The following is an 11159-nucleotide window of genomic DNA, read 5'->3' on the forward strand; positions in this document are numbered from 1 at the left end:
TATAAACCGACCGACTCCCACGGCTACCTCGACTACACTTCCCCACACCCTGCCTCCTATAGGGATTCCATTCCATTTTCCCAGTTTCTCAATCTCCGACGCATCTGCTCTGATGATGCTACCTTCCACAACAGTGCTTCTTATATGTCTTCCTTTTTTCCCCAACTGAGGATTCCCCCCCACTGTTGTTGACAGGGGCCTCAACCGTGTCCAGCCCATTTCCCGCACCTCTGCCCTCACCCCTTCCCCTCCCTCCCAGAACTGCAACAGGGTTCCCCTTGTCCTCGCTTTCCACCCCACCAGCCTTCACATCCACCATTTCCACCACCTCCAGCGTGATGCCACTACCAAACGCATCTTCCCCTCCCCTGTCAGCATTCCGAAGGGATTGTTCCCTCCGCGACACCTTCATCCACTTCTCCATTACTCCTGACACCTCGTCCCCTTCCCTTGCAATCGCAAGAGGTGTAATACCTTCCCTTTACCTCCTTGCTCCTCACTATCCAAGGCCCCAAACACTCCTTTCAGGTGAAGCAGCGATTTACTTGTACTTCTTTCAATATAGTATACTGTATTCACTGCTCACAATGTGGTCTCCTCTACATTAGCGAGACCAAACATAAATTGGGTGACTGCTTTGTGGAACACCTCCACTCAGTCTGAAAACATGACCCTGAGCTTCCTGTCGCTTGCCATTTCAACACACCCCCCCCCCCTGCTCTCAAGCCCACATCTCTGTCCTGGGATTGCTGCAGTGTTCCAGTGAACATCAACGCAAGCTCGAGGAACAACATCTCATTTACCGATTAGGCACACTACAGCCTGCCGGACTGAACATTGAGTTCAATAATTTCAGAGCATGACGGGCCCTCCATTTTTTCTAGGTTTACTTTGCATTTTTTATTTGTATTTAATTTTATTTTAGTTTGTTTCATCATTACACTTTTTTTGTACCATGTGCCTGCCCACTGTTTTTTTTTCATTTTTTTTTCATGTTTTTGCTTGTGGCTAGGGCTGTTCATTATTCTGTCATTTAACACCCTCTCTGCGCTAACGCTTTGTCTTTCACCACAGCATTAACACACTCTTTGTTTTTGCCTTTGCCCCATGACCTCCTTGTCAGTTATTCTCTGTGACCCTCTGTCCTATCAACACCTTCCCATTTGTTCTCTTTTGCCCTACCCCCACTTTATTTGCTTAAAACCTATTACATTTCTAACCTTTGCCAGTTCTGATGAAAGGTCACTGACTGGAAACATGAACTTTGCTTCTCTCTTCACAGATGCTGCCTGACCTGCTGAGTAGTTCCAGCACTTTTTTGGTTTTATCATCGAATAAATTACGTACCTTGTTATTGCCCATTGAGTCTTTTGTGTGCACAGTAGATATGTAGTTAATTGTATTGTCAATGTTGTAATCAATTTAACATTTTAAAGCTTTTCGTTGGGATTAATGCAAGGCGATAGGCGCTTTGAATCTCCAATGTTCAGCATCTTGAAAATCACCTCAACTGGCATTGAGCACTGAGGGGACTTTACTTTGATGTGTAACTGTTAAGATTATTGAAATGCTCAGTTGGCAGCAGTTTCACCTCTGAACCAGGGGTAGTGAGTTCAAACCCCATTTCTAGAATTTGAGCACATCATTGAGACCGGCATTCGACTGAGGGGACATCACATGCACGTTAAACCAAGGCCTTGTCGTCTTGTCCGAGTAGATATTCAAAATTCCATGGCACTGTTTGAAGAACAGTGAGTTTTCGTATTATCCAGCCTAACATTCATCCCCAGCCAAAAACAACTTAACTGGTTTTTTCATCTCATTGTTGCCTGTGGGATCTTGCTGCACATGATAAATCAGTTATTGCAGTTCAAAACTAATGGACTGAGTGGGGGAACTTTGAGACATTCCTGAGAGATGTGCTTTACATGCTATGTAACCACCCTTTCTTGTAGGGATTTTTTTCCAACTGAGCAACCTCTCAGTATTGATGTAAATCAATAGATTGCCATGGACCATGTCTCCTAATCGTGGGTTCATGTGATTGGACAAAGTTTAGCCAATTTTTCTTGGTCCACACCAAGATTTTGCTTTGAATCAATTGGGTAATGAAGTTTTCATCTTACTGCTTACGTTCCTGGTTAAATCCCAAAGCAAAAGCACCTCTTTAATCCTGAACCAGCCTTTCTAATGAATGCAAGTAAACACACTAACACTATCACTACTTAATGCGTGTTAATTCTTTAGCCTTGTAGATTCAATTAGCTTAATAGAATATTTATAATTATTCTCCTCTAATTTTACAACAGTTAGCTGACTAAAGTAGATAATTCATTCAACTAATAGGACCTAATCTAATCCTACTTGTCATTCCTTGAAGCCAAGTCAAAACATGTGGAGCATTGTAATAAATCTACTGCTGCTACAGCCACTGTGCACGTTTTTAGTCAAATGAGTGATACTTCTAAATTATGGCCAAGTTTGAATCATTTTTATGAAATCTAATTGGGAATTCAAAAGAAACTTCTTTATCCAGAGAGTGGTTAGAATATGGAACTTGCTACCACAGGGAGTGCTTGAGGTGAATAGCATAGATGCATTTAAGGGGAAGCTCGATAAACACTTAAGGGAGAAAGGAATGGAAGGATATGTAGAGAGGGTGAGACGAAGGGGGCAGGAGGAGCATAAAGACCGACGTGGACTAGTTGGGTCAAATGGCCATTTCTGTGCTGTAGACGGAATGTGATTTGCTTTTTTGGTTTTATTCTACAGGCCATGGTAAAGAAGAAACTTTCCCAACAATTTGCATCAACTTCTTCCAGAGTACTGTCTACTCCTGCTCATGAACATTCAGGTACTTGGGAAGATTTTAGCTCCTATTGCTGTGGTGCATCTGTCATTGCAAAGTTAAGTGTTATCTTGAATGCACAGCTACTTGTGCTGACTGTGAATCAGACACACTCACCATCTCCATTCTCCAACACCCGAGTGTTCCCACTGTGTGAAGCTCGGCACCAAGAGGGCTGAATTGTAAAAGCAAGTCCAATATTCCACTAGCGCAATCAAGTTTAGACTTGCTAAAAAAAATTGCTATTTGAAAGGCCCACCCTTCCTCGACGCTGCTTAGTTCTGGACGCGCATCTTAACAAGGATACATTGGCCTTGGAAGAAGTGCAATGCAGATTCATCAGAATTTTACCACAGCTCGAGGGCTAAATTATGATAAGAGATTACATAAATTAGGCTTGTATTCCCTGGAATTTTTTTCAAATTCATTTTGTGGGGTGTGGGTGTTGCTGGGTCAGCCAGCGTTTGTTGCTCATTCCTAATTTTGCCCTTGAACTGAGTGGCTCACTAGTCCATTTCAGAGGGCATTTTAAGAGTCAACCTGATTACTGTGGGTCTGGAGTCACATGTAGGCCAGACCAGGTAAGGACAGCAGATTTCCTTTCCTAAAGAACATTAGTGAACCAGATGGGTTTTTACAACAATTGACAATGATCATCATTAGACTAGCTCTTTTTTTCAAATTTCAGATTTATTAATTGGATTCAATTTTCATCATCTGCTGTGGTGGGATTTGAACCCATGTCACCAGAGCATTTGCTGGGGCTCTGGATTACTAGTCCAGCAACATTACCTTGATGGTTTTAGGATTTGGCAGGAATTGTTGTGGTAGATAGAGAAAAACATTTTCCACTGGTGGGAAAGTCTAGGACAAGAGGGCAGAACCTTACAATCAGAGCCAGGCCATTCAGGGGAGAAGTTAGGAAACACTTCTTTACGTAAAGGGTGGTAGAAGTGTGAAACTCTCACCCACAAAAAGCAGTAGATGCTGGGGCTCAATTAATCATTTTCAATCTGAGATTGATAGATTTTTGCTAGACAAGGGTATAAAAGACGATAGAGCCAAGGCGAGTGGATGGAGTTAAAATACAGATCAGGCATTATGCCAATGAATGGAGGAACAGGCTCAATGGGCTGAATGGCCTCCTCTTGTTCCTATGTTCATCACTGCACCTCATCCAAAACAAACTCATTCAGCAACCCAGTCTTGCTGATCTACACTGCACTTAGCCCTCTAATACATTAAATTTTACATTCTTGCCCTCAGCTTCAATCTTTCCTTGTCCTCACCCTCAACTTATCTCTACAACCTCCTCTAGCTTTAGATCTGCTCTCACGCCCTTTGGTCCTCCAACTCTCGACTTTTTACCACCTCCCTTTGTGCTGGAATTGGTGAGGACCATTCAGCTGTTTGAGTTCCATTCTCAGGAACTCGACATAATCGCCTCTTGCTTCCCCTCCTGCTCCCGCTCAATTAACATTCCTCTCAAACCTGAATTTATTGGCCAAGCTTTCAGCCACCCTCCTGCTCTTTCCTTGCACAGATTTCTATGGAGCACCACCTACTGAACAGATCATCATGTGGCAAAACATGGTTAGCCAGAATACACTGACCAGTGCTCTCAGTTAGAACCCTGGACCTCACTAAATTTACCTGGGTGGCGGGCAGCCAAAAGTATATTCCAGTTCATAGAGAACATTGTAGCAGTGTGAGATGGCCATTCCAGATTGATAAATGGCTAGCATTTCCATGATTGGCTCAAATATCAGCAACCACATGTGCAGCATTGTGACAGTCACACAGCAATAACCACATGGAATTGTCTTCACTCACTCTGAGTCTTCAGAGACTTTGATACATAACTGTGTCATCTGCTGCTGAGAGACTGCAGCTGAGGTATGGTGCAGGGTTCACAATGAATCTTGCCCTCCACAGACCTTCCCTTTCGTTCTTTCCTTCCCCCGCATCCCCCCCCCCTTTTTCCTTGCATCTGTAGTTGCTAATAAACTAAGTCTTTAACTTCTCCAAGTTGTGGTGAAAAGTCATTGGCCTGAAATGTTAGCTCTGTTTCTTTCTCCACAGGGATTCTGGTGAGATGACTTACAACCAGAGAGACAGCACATTATGCAGAGGACCCTCTCCTGAGTTAATGGTTATTCTACCTCTCTTGTAATGGCTCATTGTTTAAAATGCTTGGGGACATTTTCTGATGGACGACCTATTGGTGTCAGTGCCTAGAGCATTAAATTCCTGCCAGTATTACTTTAGGACTGTGTTAACCTGTTCATTTAAGAAATAGCCTTAAGCACCAAAAGATGGCCGAGTAGAAATTGTCCCAGCCATCATCACCTGTCTCATTGTAGTATTCCGCAAGTCAGATCCAGGGGAGTTAAAACATCAACTTAGCTGATATACAAAAGGTGCAAGTAATGTTTTAAAGCAAACAATTCAAATTAAGTTAGGAAAAACAAGAATGAAATCAAAGTGATGGAAGATAAATGGCTAACTCAGTTTTACGTAGTGTATATCAGCATGTAGTGTGTCATCTGAACAACATTAATTCAGCATTTACAAACAACACAAAACTTGGAAGTATTGTGAACTGTGAGGAGGATAGTGAAAGATTTGAAAAGGACATAGACAGGCTGGTGGAATGGGCAGATGAAATTTAATGCAGAGAAATGTGAAGTGCTACATTTTTGTAGGAAGAATGAGGCGAGGCAATATAACCTAAAAGGTGTGATTCTAAAGAGGGTGCAGGAGCAGAGAGACCTGGGGGTGTATGTGCACAAAACGCTGAAGGTGACAGGGCAGGTTGAGAATGTGGTTAAAAAGGCATGCGGGATCCTGGGCTTTATAAATTGAGGCATAGCGTGCAAAAGCATGGAAGGTATGATGAGCCTTTGTCAAACTCTGGTTTGCCCTCAGCTGCAGTATTATGGCCAATTCTGGGCACCACACTTCAGGAAGGATGTGACAGCTTTAGAGAAGGTGCAAAAAAGGATTTACGAGAATGGTTCCAGGGATGAAAGACTTCAGTTACATGGATAGATTGGAGAAACTGGGGTTGTTCTCCTTCGAGAAGAGAATTTTCAGAGGAGATTTGGTAGAGGTGTTCAAAATCATGAGGGGTCTAGATGGAGAGATTGTCCCCGTTGGTGAAGGGGTCAAGAACCCGAGGACACAGATTTATGGTGAATGGCAAATGAACCAAAGGCGGTGTGAGGAAATCCTGCCAGAGGTGGGTCATAAAAAGCTTCTCATTAGAGTCAGAAATGGTCCTGACTCGCACTCCTAGCCTAAGGGCAGATGATTCCGCCCACAGAGAGATGGTGTAGATTCGATGGGCTGAATGGCCTCCTTCTGTGTTGTAACCATTCTATGAGTCAACTGTGCATTATGATGCAGACAAATTAGATAAATAATGAGTTTTCGAGACCTTTTATAGATCAATGCAGCTTCAAAATCCAGTATCGCTGAATGATCCATAATATCAATGTACAAGTATACAGCAATGTCTACTATGGCCAGATATGACCAGCACTCAGCACTGTAACTGTTGCTGCATCGATCATAATTACCTAAGTTTGTTTTTTGAAGATTTAAGGTCAAGTTTAAGAATATTATTCATTACAAATTGGAAAAAGTGAGGCGTTAGGATATGCATTGCTCCTTGAAATTAGAAACACAATCCATTTTAAGACTTGCCATTGAGTAATCTGGTGGAAACTTCCTCTGAGTGAACAGCATATGCTCTATACCGATAAGTGCTACTTTATACAAATTTCCTGGAATAAATGCAATATTTTTTCTGGAGAGTGGTGGTGGAGGTTGAGAATAATCCCTCAGTTTGAAAAATTAACCTTAAAATACAAGAATTAAAAAGCAGAGTGCTGAGCAATCAATAATGGGCCCTGTAATACTTTATGATTATGACTGGTTGCTGTTAAGCCAATTATGATTCACCTCATTAACATCCAGGTTAATTATGTAGAGGACGTACATATTTCAGCACCCGCATTCTACCCATTGGCTCCTCAATGGGGACTTCAAGCTTCCCTTCACAGATAATGGTTTTTAATGCTTGTCTATTTGTAATAGGCGGATAGGTAGAACAAAGGCAATTTTTCAAATAGTGAATATTGCGATGATTTTAGCACATGCCAGTATGACATGGCTCTCTGTACTGAAGACTAACATTGAGTTAGTGATCAAAAAGGACATCATATGCTTTCCTTGGCCAACTCTCATCACTTCTTCCACATGCTAAATTCTGTTTATGTTCGTTCACCTGTGATAAGCACCAATAAAATTAGGCAAATGGAAGAAGAATGAGAGCAAGAAAGATTTGTCACTTCCATCACTCTAACATTAACAACCGTGCTTTTAGTTGCCGAAACTCTAAACTCTTCTGTTTCTAAAACACCCTCACCCTCTCCACCTCTCTCTCCTTCTTTAAGTCTCTACTAAAAATCACCTCTTTGACCAAACATTTAGTCAGAATCTCAAGGCTTCTTACAAACCAAGAGCTACTTTTTTCAGGGTCAAACAAAGGACTTTTAATCACAAGATCCCACAAGCAGCAAAAATTTGAACCGATTTGATTTGAGGGAGAACGTGTTGCTTTTCTTCAAGGGCCATGGCTCTTTTACAGTGATCCAAACCATGGAATATTTGTAAATTATATAATCTATATTCCGTGTAAATAATTTTCATATTATCTAACTTCATGTATTTTTACTTTTAGCATACAAGACTTATCTTTGGAAAGAAGGGGGATGTTACGTGATTGTCTTTAAGATCCTCAGTGGTGCATTGGAGTGGATTATTTGCTGGAATGATGCATGAATGTACAACTTTCTGATTGCAAAACAAAGCTTCTACCAAATAAGCAAGCTGCCAATAAAATAATTGCTGAACTGTTGATACCCAATGTGGATAAAGAACAGAACAAGTTTAATACTTTGTACTTTAGAGAAATATGGAACAGTTATGAGGCTGATTGCTATCAGGAGCATTTTCATCAACACAGAATGAACATTTTGTCTTTAAGGAATTCATATGCTTTGTTCCTTTTAGATGCTGAAGGTCCTTTGTCCAAGAAAGACTCAGTATTGTCTGGGCCAAGCATGTTTTCATTAAAAAGGAGGCATTTTCTCTTTTGCAGCACTTTACAGAAACTACAATATGAAGGAAGTCTTTTGTGTTGGAAGCTATCAGAACAAGGTTCCAATCATCAGCTGGAATGAAAATAGAGTGTGGATTTTTTTCTCACTTCTTTGTGTGAATGTGTTCTGTCTCTCTCACCTTGTGAGGATGCTGGATACCAATGAGATGAGACTGATGTCATTAGCAACCAAGGAAATGTGTACTGAACAAAGGAAATGTCAAATATGAGATTTCTAGCAAAGTCTAAGCAAAAAGGAAAATAAAAAAATCTTGTGTTTCTCCAGAGCCTTTCACAATCTCAGGACATCCCAATGTGCTTTACAATGAAGTACATTTGAAGTATAGTAGTAAAATACATCTGACAAAAGGTCATCGACCTGAAACATTCTCTGTTTCTCTCTCCACAGATGCTGCCAGACCTGATGAGCATCTCCAGCATTTTCTGTTCTTACTTTTGCAGTGTGCTCACTGTTGTAATGTAGGAAACACAGCAGCCAATTTGCGCACAGCAAGCTCCCACAAACAGCAATGAAATAAATGACAAGATCATCTGTTTTTGTGATATTTATTGAGGGATTAATATTAACCAGGACACTGGGGAGAACGCCACTGCTCTTCTTCGAAATCGTGGCCGTGGGCTGATTTGCATCCACCTGAGAGAGCAGACGGAGCTTCAGTTTAACATTTCGCCTAAGACGGTAAAAGGTAGAAATTGTTTTCTGGATGAAACCAGAGTAACTAAGGATTTTTTTATTATTAATATTTGTATTCTACCTGTGGTGGTCAGCAGATGAATATAAGTTTATTTTTATATCTAAGTTACTTTTGGGAGGGAGACTTCGCAACCTTGCTCTACAGACCTACCCACAGCCTGCAAATACATTGCTGCAGGATTCCCATCACACATGCAGCGTCATTGTTAAATGTTAAATGCAGAGGCTGAGCAGCTGAATATAAAATAGTTTTAAATGCTATTGGAGCCTATTTTCAATCAATCTTGTATTTCTAGAAGTTCTTAAAAAAAAAGTACAACCACATACTTGACAGTTACATCATTGAAAATGCCGCAACGTTGCAATTGCACTTTGGGTTTCGAGAAAGACTCAAAATTGAGAGTTGTGACAGCATCTGCTGCTGTGCATGTGATAGCTTGATCTGCACCACTTGCTGTGTAGGTAGAAAACCCTGGGTTTAAAATCCTAGCAGTTCCTCTCCAACATTCAACAGCTAGTTCCAATGACAAATGAGAAAACAGAGCATTTCTTTGGTAACCGGGGTCTATAATTTTAATTCCAGCACCAAAGAACAAAGAGAGGGCTCCAGGAGATATTTTTTATATTGTGTGTTCATTGGACATTTAAATACCCTCCCACAGAGAGTGGTGGAAGCAGAATTCAGAATTGCTTTCAAATAGGTCATTTGAAAAATGAAAAGAGAAGGGTATAGGTAAAGGACAATGGAATTGGATGAAATGGGTAGATGTTTCCAAGAGCCAGTCAAGGCATAATGAGCCAAACAGCCTCCATCTTTACTGTAATGTCCTGTAATGTTTCACAAGATAGATACAGATGGAGAAAGTGATTGTGCAGTCCTTATGCACCAGAGCTGAATTCCAGCAATGCTTCAATTAAGAGGAATCATGAGGTACTTTGCATTGCTACAAATGAAATAATGACATCTTTTATGTCAGGTTGCCTCAGTTGATACTATTTTCACCCCAGAGTCTGAAGCTTATGGATCCAAGCCCTGTTCAAGGGCATGAGCACACAATCTGATGCCCTATACATTAATGAGGGAGTGTTACAGTAACTGGAAAATTAAACAACATACCCCACCTGATATTCAATTGACTCAAATTGAAAATTCAGTGACACTATTTCAAGAAGAGTAGGGAGTCTGTGATCTCCTGGTCAACATTCCTCCCTCAACCAACATCACCAAAATAAATTCATTGGTCTTTCCTCTCACTGTCTGTGGGATCTTGCTCTGTGTCTCCATGCCTTTGTTACCTCCAAACTTGATTGTTCCAATACTTGCTTCATGGGCTTCCTATTTTCCACTATTCATAAGCTTGAGCTCATCGAAAACCCTGCTGTCTGCAGCGTAACTCGCACCAAGTCCCATTCACTCATCACTCCTGTGCTCACAGACCTCCATTAGCCATCAGTCTGGCAAAGCCTCAATTTTAAAATTCTCATCCTTGTTTTCAAATCCCTCCATGGCCTCACCGCTACCATTCCTGTAACCTTCTTCAGCCAACAGCTCTGAGAGATCTCGGCACTCCTCCAGTTCTGGCCTCTTGGGCATCTCCGATTTTAATTGCTCCACCAATGGTGGCCATGCCTTCAGCTGCCTGGGCCCTAAGGTCTGGAATTCCCTCCCTAATCCTCTCCACCTCTCTACGTCTCTCTTCTCCTCGAAGACTTCCGCTAACCCTATCTCTTGGAGCAAGATTTTGGTTGTCTGCCCTAATATCTCCCTATGTGGCTCAGTGTCAGATTCTGTTAGATATTGCTCCTGTGAAGCGCCATGTATGTTAAAGGTGTTATATAAATACAAGTTGTTGTTGTGCATAATGGCTGCCTGTTTAAAAACAATGACCAAACACTTCAGTTTGATGTTCATAATTGCTTTGAAATATAATTGATATAGTTGCTCATTATAATGAACCAACAGAACAATTTATTTCAATGTTAATATTTTGTTTGTAGTGCTTTGGAGCACAAGCTATTCCAAAAACAACTTGACTTAGCATTTCTGCATGGCAAACAAGTTTTCCTAAAAGGAAGTTACTGCAATTATAATTTGGCAAAAAAACAAAATCTGTCTGCTGCAATACGATAAAGTTGCTAATTGCTATTACTTAACCTTCATTGACCAGATGTGGGTGGAGTGCTGTACAATGCTTAACGAAGGCATAACTCACCAAATATCTGCTTCGTTCTGTTTTAATTAGCTGGAGTGCTTGCTTTCCAGTTTCATGTCTGTAATTCTGAAAGCAGGATGCCTCCAGGCATGCATAGCCATCTGAAGCATTACCAGACAGCTGACTGATTAATAGACTCTTTTCAGTCACTGATGTTAAAAGCAGGGCCTTTATTATCTCAGTTAGGAACCCCTTTATGACAAAGGATGCAGAAAA

At 41.2% G+C, this 11159-nt stretch overlaps 1 long non-coding RNA gene across 1 annotated transcript in view; it reads left to right on the forward strand.

Annotated features, from left to right (window-relative positions):
* LOC137355399 (uncharacterized) overlaps window positions 1-8711 on the forward strand; it is a 279964-nt gene extending 271253 nt beyond the window's left edge. Inside the window, exons 6-8 of the long non-coding RNA XR_010970921.1 lie at window positions 2773-2854; window positions 4931-4993; window positions 7596-8711. This is a non-coding gene — a long non-coding RNA (uncharacterized lncRNA). The remainder of the gene's footprint in view (window positions 1-2772; window positions 2855-4930; window positions 4994-7595) is intronic.
* The last annotated feature ends 2448 nt before the right edge of the window (window positions 8712-11159 follow it).

Source organism: Heterodontus francisci, chromosome 42 (assembly GCF_036365525.1).
Source record: "Heterodontus francisci isolate sHetFra1 chromosome 42, sHetFra1.hap1, whole genome shotgun sequence".
Classification (NCBI taxonomy): domain Eukaryota; kingdom Metazoa; phylum Chordata; class Chondrichthyes; order Heterodontiformes; family Heterodontidae; genus Heterodontus; species Heterodontus francisci.